Raw genomic sequence first — 7,500 nt, 5'->3', positions numbered from 1 at the left:
TTGAGGAGATATAACAAAGTAATGGAGGTACATAGAGAAGAAAGTGTATTATTCTCGAGGTTAGCATAACATACCATTTACAATCCTTATGTTCTGAAAATAATGTCAGCAAGATGGCGGCCGTTAGCTGCAACACACTGTTGGAGTCGTTCTCTGAAGTTTTCTACAGCACGTTCACACATACTGCGGGGTATGGCGTTTACTTCTTCAATAATCCACTCCCTTAGCTGTGGTGGGGTGTGAGGGCGACTTTTGAACACTCTTTCTTTCAGATGTCCCCAAAGAAAGAAGTCGCAAATGCTCAAATCAGGTGACCGCGCAGGACATCCTAAATCACCCCTAAGAGACACCAGGCGTCTGGGAAACATGTTTCTCAAAACATTGAGTGAAATTCGGGCTGTGTGAGCTGTAGCCCCATCCTTCATTTTCAATAATCTCTTCCATTCTAGGTTGCATGAAATTTTGCAACATTGCAACATAGCATTCGGCATTCACTGTCACGGTCACTCCGTCCTCCTCAAAGAAGTATGGGCCTATCACTCCAAATTTTGAGATTGCACACCAAACCATAAGCTTAGGGGAATGTAGCGGTCTTTCCTGGATGATTTGGGGATTATGTTCAGCCCAATAGCGGAAATTTTGCTTATTTACAGCCCCACAAAGGTGAAAATGTGCTTCATCACTACTGAAGAACGCTGCCTCGAGAACAATCTTTTCAAGCATGTTCTCACACAGATTTTGGCGATTGGCAAAGTCTGCTAGGTTCAGTTCTTGAGCCATCATCATTTTGTAAGGATGGAAATTCAAATCCGTATGCAGAATCCTCCTCAAACTGTGTGAGGAGATTTGCAAAGCTACGGCATGCCTTCGTGCAGAACGTCTTGGCGACTGGATGATTGCTGCTCTCACCCTCTTGACATTTTCTGGTGTTCTGATGGACTTGCGTTGGCCATGTGTATCTGTTCTTAGTGTGCTACCAGTTGCCTCCAACTGCCTAACCCAGGACCGAATTGTGTTTGCCTGAGGAACAGCATTGTTGCATGGAATATTGAAACCGTCGCCGAAAAGCTCTCTACATTGCAATCACAGATTGATTGTTCTCAAAAATATGCGCGCACAGCAAAACCACGATGTACTCCCGTCCACACCATGTCGGCTAATGAAATGGGGATGTCTGAGGAGGGCAACAACACCACCCTCCCCCCACTCCCCTTCCCCTCGAGCATTGACTCTTGTAAACTGCTCAATTGGTTCTGCCCCACCCTGTGTATATATATATATATATATATATATATATATATATATATATATATATATATATATATATATATATATATATATATATATATATATATATATACATTTTTTGAGCCGGCCTCATGTGGCCCAAAATGTAAAGGAAAATGTTATATGGAAATGCAAGGTCACTGGATTTTAACTTGCCTTAAAAAGGGGGGTTTTGGTATTATTATTTTTAGAGAAAGAGGTCGCCAGAAAACTCAGCTAATTACTTTACATACATTTATTTACAAGAGGCCATTGAAATGGCCTGGAGAAAGAGTAAATGCAGCCTATCCGCTCAGGGACCAATATTATCTCTCACAAGGGGATAGCTGGCTAAAATGAGATTCACGTAAATGCTGGCTTTAAAAATTATTCATATTATCTTGTGGTAATGCAGCACTTGCGGGCGCGAAGACTTGGACACGTGACTCAGCAAATCTGGATTCCATAGTAAGCGGGGCCTTTGTAGAATGCAGCGTCAGCTTTGTCTCAGGCCTGGGCGCGCCAGTAACGCCGTGGGAGGCCTAATGGGAAAGGCTGGGACATCCGTCCGAGGTCACAGCTTGGAGCGGACTGAGGTTGAAATGCAGGTGTGATTCATGGGGGATGGGTTCAGCTTATCCCCCCAAGAGCAGACCATCCTGGAAACAGAACATACAGCCAGCGAAGGGTTCACAAGAAAAAGGAGCTTAGACGTAGGCCTAATAAGTACCTAGCTAGCTACACACTCCCTTTTGGGATACGTCCCTAAGGCTGACAAGAGTCTTTATTTCCCCCTCCCCGCAACTACAACTGGCTGCTTTGGGTTCCCGCCTAAAATCAGCTGATATTAGGGTAAATGGCTGCTTTTCTAGCAATCAAATATTAACTAAATGCTGGGTAGACAAGGGGATCAATAACTGTACTATATATATATATATATATATATATATATATATATATATATATATATGATATATATATATATATATATACATATATATATTATATATATATATATATATATATATATATATCTATATATATATATATATATATATATATATATATATATATATATATATATACATAGATATATATTGTTGACATTTATTGACCTCGTCTTCCCAGCAGCATTTAATGTATTTTATTTCTAAAGAGCAGCCATATTCACCCAAATATCAGCTGATTTTAGGCGGGAACCAAAGCACGCCAGCCAGAGATAGGAATTTCCTGTTAGAAGGGGGGAAATAAAGACTTCTCAGCCTTAAGGACGTATCCCAAAGGGAAGTGTGTAGGTAGCCAGGTACTTATTAGGCCTACGTCTTAAGCTCCTTTTTCCTGTGAACCCTCTGCTGGCTGTATGTTCTGTTTCCAGGATGCCCTGCTCTTGGGGGGTTAAGCTGACCCCCAACACCCATGCTACACACCTGCCTTCGACCTCAGTCAGCTCCAGTCGTGACCTCGGATGGATGTCCCAGCCACCAGCCTTTTTTTAGGCCTACCACGGTGCTACTGGCGCACCCAGAGCTCCAGACCTGAGACAAAGCCGACGCCGCATTTCTACAAAGGTCCACTGATCATGGCATCCAGGTACATCTTGTGAAACAGTCATATTGCCAATTCCTTACCTCCTAGTGTGTATTTACTCCCCATTTTCAAAATTCAAAACTTCTAACTCTCAAATGAATATCCCTTTGTTCCTCTCACTGCCTCGTGGCGCATGCTTCCCTTGTGTGATCGTCCCAGACAAAAGAAGTCATTGAATACTTCATTTAAACGCTAAGAGTTCCTCCCAGTGTGTTAGACAAAGTGAGTAACTGTAACTTGTGCAAGAACTCTGATTATTTTGTGTCTAATCTGGGATTTCTTCCAGATCTCCTGAGTCACGTGTCCAAGTCTTCGCGCGACCCGCAAGTGATGCTTTACCGCAAGTCATATGAACAATTTTGAAAGCCAGCTTTTACGTGAACCGCATTTTTAGCCAACTATCCATCCCCTTGTGAGAGATAATATTGGTCCCACGTGTGGATAAGTTGCATTTACTTTCACAGGCTATTAAGCAGCCTCTTGTAAATAAATGTATGTAAAGTAATTAGCTGAGTTTTCTGGCGACCTCTAGAGTAAATTAACACTATAAATCCTTTTAAGGTAAGTTCAAGTAATTTTATTCAGCATTTTCCCTCAACTATTTTCGTTTACGTATTTGAGCCCCTTCAGGCCAGGGCTTAAAACTTAACAATATATATATATAATATATATATAATAATAATGATAAGTTTGTGTTTGCTACCTCAATAACGTAAGTCGTAAGTGAACTGAAAATTTTGCTAATTTGCTGCTATAGATGTTAGTTTTTTTTATAATGGGTGTCTTGCAGATTACAGAGCAACACTAATAACACTGTTGGTGAAAGATTTGTATCGATCTTGTGAACAGTCTTGTCTGTTGATAAGATACGATAATCTATAGGAAATATTAAAAAAAACATGATTACTACCTCCTTAAGAGCTTTTATCTATTATTTCACATATTTCCTTAACTGCACATTTTACACTCAAACCCAGTATCATCAACAACAAAAACTTCACGCTCACCACCTTAATTAACGATATTAGATTATGGAGACTTTACTCTTTGTTCAAGAAAAATACCTGCTTCCCACTCCTCCTTCCTTGGCCTGACGGTGCGACATCTATTGGGTGCTTAATTAGTTACTTGTTCAACTGCTTCTGGGTTTCATAGTCGCGGATTCGTGTTTGCTCTGGATCAGCGGAGGGAACAAACTTTCTGCGCCCATAGTACATGTGTTTTGAGAGTTTATTGTTTTTTTTATTTTTTTTTCTGTGTTGGTGTAGGTCAATTGTCTTGCATGAATTCTGTAGTGTAAAGAGGAAAGTGTGGCTCAGGGTGGGTTTGGCAGCTGGAGTGATTAGGTTTATGTGGGGGGGGATTTACCCGGCAGTTTTAAAGCTTGTGATCCCGCCACATTATTTTTTGGCGCCCGAACAGGGACTGTTGGTGCAGCAGCTACAGGGCAATTGGGGTAGTGAGTTGTGTTATTGGTGGAGAAAGTGAGGATGGATGGGTTAAAGGAGGTAGAGAAGCTGAAGGAGGAGTTGCAGTTGGCAAGGGAAGCCAAGGGTCTTGTGATGGGCCCAGGAGTTGTTAAGAAAGTGAAAGAGCGAGTGGATGAGAGTACAAGTGATGAGGTGATTTAGTTGTGATAAGTAAGGGAAAGACACAGGATAAGGAGTTAACCTGAGGACAGGAATAAGAAAGGGTCAGAGGAAAAGAAGGTTAGTATGGGTGACGGACAGGATGAGAACTAGGAATGAATACATTGGGGAATGGGCTGAGAGTGATTCACTTATTAATGGTGAGTGGAAACAGGTTTGGTAGAAGAAGGGTAAGAGGAGCGTAATCAGGGGTATGGACGTGAGTATGGAAGTGGGGTTCGCTGTATTCAGAAGAGGGAAAGGGGTCAGAATGGAAGTAGTGAAACTGAGAGTGAGCAGGAAGTACGAAAGGCTGTGTATATGAGAGAGATACCCCGATGTGCACAATACAAGGAATATGGTAGTAGGGACATAGGGGACTTTTTTTAGAATACAGAAGTAGTTTGTGAGGCTAAGTATGGGGAACAAGATAGTCTGGGCAGAGAGTTAGGTAGCTTTTTGATGGATTTCTGTTACGTATGTATGGGGATGATGAGTGTAGGGAATGTGCTATATGAGTGTAAAAGCCAGGATTGTAGAACAGGAAAAGAGGATAAAGAGTAGCATTTGATATAAAGGAAAGCATGATTTTGAAGGGGCAAGAATGAATGTTGGTGAGTCGTTGTCAATGTATGTCTGCAGGTTAGAAACATTAACCAGGAAAAAGTTTGGGGATGAAGGGATAAATGAGTGTAAGGAGTTAGTGCGAAAGCTGTTGGCGACTGTACCAGTGTGTATATGAGTTTGTAAATCTGAAACGTAAGGAGAAAATGCAATGGACGAATGAAAGGTTGACATGGAACGACATTTTAGAAATAGAAGATTACGAGTCAGGTAGGTGCATGAAAGAGAGTAGGAATGTTAGTGTTAGGACTGAAGTAGCTGAGGTTGTACCAGAATTTAAAAGCTATAGGGAGGCAGTTTTGGAAGGGCCGAGGCGAATGGCAGAGCGAGTGGTAGATAGGAGCGTTAGGGCAAGTAATGTGAGTGTAGTTAGCCCTAAAAGAAATAGGAGTGCGAGTGTTGGAAGAGTAGGGTCAGTTAGTTGTGAGCGAGAGCAGCAGTGTTATAGATGTGGTAAGCCAGGACACAGGAAGAATGAATGTTGATGGGCGTTAGGAGAGTGCTTCGGGCGTGGGCAAACGGGGCATTTAGTGAGCAAGTGTAATAAAGATAGGGATCTTAAATGTTATAGGTGTGGACAAGTAGGGCACATAGCTAGTGGATGTCGGGGTACCCGTATGAACGTGGTTTGTGGGAAGAATGGGCATTATTCTAGGATGTGTAAAGAACAGCGTGCAAAATGTGTTGAATGTGGATTGGAAGGTCATGTGGTGAGTGTGTGTAGGCAAAAGAGGATGAGCCAGGCTGGGAATTCAGGAACCAAGTGAAAAGGGGATTCAGTTGGGCGGGTCCTGTAGTATGCGACTGTATGTTCGAGAGAGTGCGATGGGTGAGTGGTTGCGGGTGAATAAATGTGAGCTGAGTCTCAGTGAGCAAATGGGTCTGGAAGATTGGCAGTTAGTGTTGGTTGAGTATGGAAGAAAGCGGAAGAAGGTAAAGAAAGGGAATGAAAGGGAGAAACGTGAGCTGCATGATAGAAGGGTTAGTATTAGGGTAAAAATGGTGGATAAGGCATGTAATACGGACGACTTTGAGGGAGGGAATTATACGTATAGCGTGTGGGTTTGAATTGTCAGGGTTTAGTGAAGTTTCACCAGGAAGGGAATCAGATAGTAAGGATGTAGTTGGCAGTATGAATGAGTCTCTTCGGGAGTTTGGCAGGAGTGTAAATGAGGTAAGTGATTTGGTGGCAGAGTTACGAGAGATATTCGGACAAGAGTTGGAAGGGGTAGAAAAGAGATAGTGAATGGGATTTGTTTGGGAGGATGGTAATGGTAGTCTGACTGGAAGTAGTCTGGGAGAAGTGGATGGCGGTGTAACTAAGTGTGTATGAGGGCCCTCAAACAAGATCCAGGGGACCTGCGTCCGAGTGTCTGTGGGTGTTGCGGAAGGCTATTTAGTGTGGGTGTTGTGAGTGTAAGGAGACATTGTCAAATGTAACGAGGGAGGAAATATGGAGTTCCATTTGACGACATCTGTGTGTGTGAGAGAGAGAGAGAGAGAGAGAGAGAGAGAGAGAGGGTAATTGGTGGTTGGATGGTTAACGGTTGGATTGGTTGTTGGTGAGTTCTGAGTTGTCTGCTGGTGTTGTTGGAGATCAGAGTTCTGTGTTTTGAGTGAGTCTTTTTAGTCGGTCTTAGTCAGAAGTTGTGATAATCAGTAGTGTTGGCAGCAGTCTGTGGAAAGTGTTGAGGGATTGGTTAAGTTATTTAAGTAGTGTGTTATTGGTTTGTTGCTGATTGTTGTTGGGTTTGATATTGGTTGCTTAGTTGTTGTGCTGTGAGGTTTTTGTTGAGTTGTATGTGAGTTCCTGTTGGATTATATGCGAGTTGTTGTGGTTGAGGGTTGTTGTTGGGTGTTGTTAGGGTGTGTGTGTTGCTTTTTTTGTGTTGTTGTTCATTTGTGTTGGTAATTGTTTGTGCATTGGTCTTTTGTTTTGTTGTGTGCCTTGTTGGTTTGCTGTGTTGTTGAGTTGTCTTCCTTTTTTCCTTTTTGTGGAGTTGTGGTCCTTGGGTGTTGTATTGTTGTTTGTTGTTTGTGTTCTGGCCGTGTTGTGGTTCTTGGTTGTGGTCTATGTTGTTGTAGGTATATCCATGACCTTGACCAGCGGACCGCAAAGGATAGCCAGGAGTATCTGGAGTTGGGTAAGTACATGTGTTTTGAGTTTTTTGTTTTTGGGTTTGGGTTTGTGTGTGTTTCTGTGTTGGTATAAGTCAATTGTCCTGCATGAATTTTTCTGTAGTGTAAAGAGGAAAGTGTGACTCAGGGTGGGTTTTCGCAGCTGGAGTGATGGTATGTTTTATGGGGGGAGGGATTTGCCTGGCAGTTTTAAACGCTTGTGATCCTGCCACAGGTAAGTACATGTGTTTGTGTTTTTTTGTTCTGTGTGTAGGTA

The sequence above is a fragment of the Macrobrachium nipponense genome, chromosome 15, assembly GCF_015104395.2.
Source record: "Macrobrachium nipponense isolate FS-2020 chromosome 15, ASM1510439v2, whole genome shotgun sequence".
NCBI lineage: Eukaryota > Metazoa > Arthropoda > Malacostraca > Decapoda > Palaemonidae > Macrobrachium > Macrobrachium nipponense.
The sequence above is the reverse complement of the archived record's forward strand: the minus strand, read 5'-3'. Positions refer to the sequence as shown.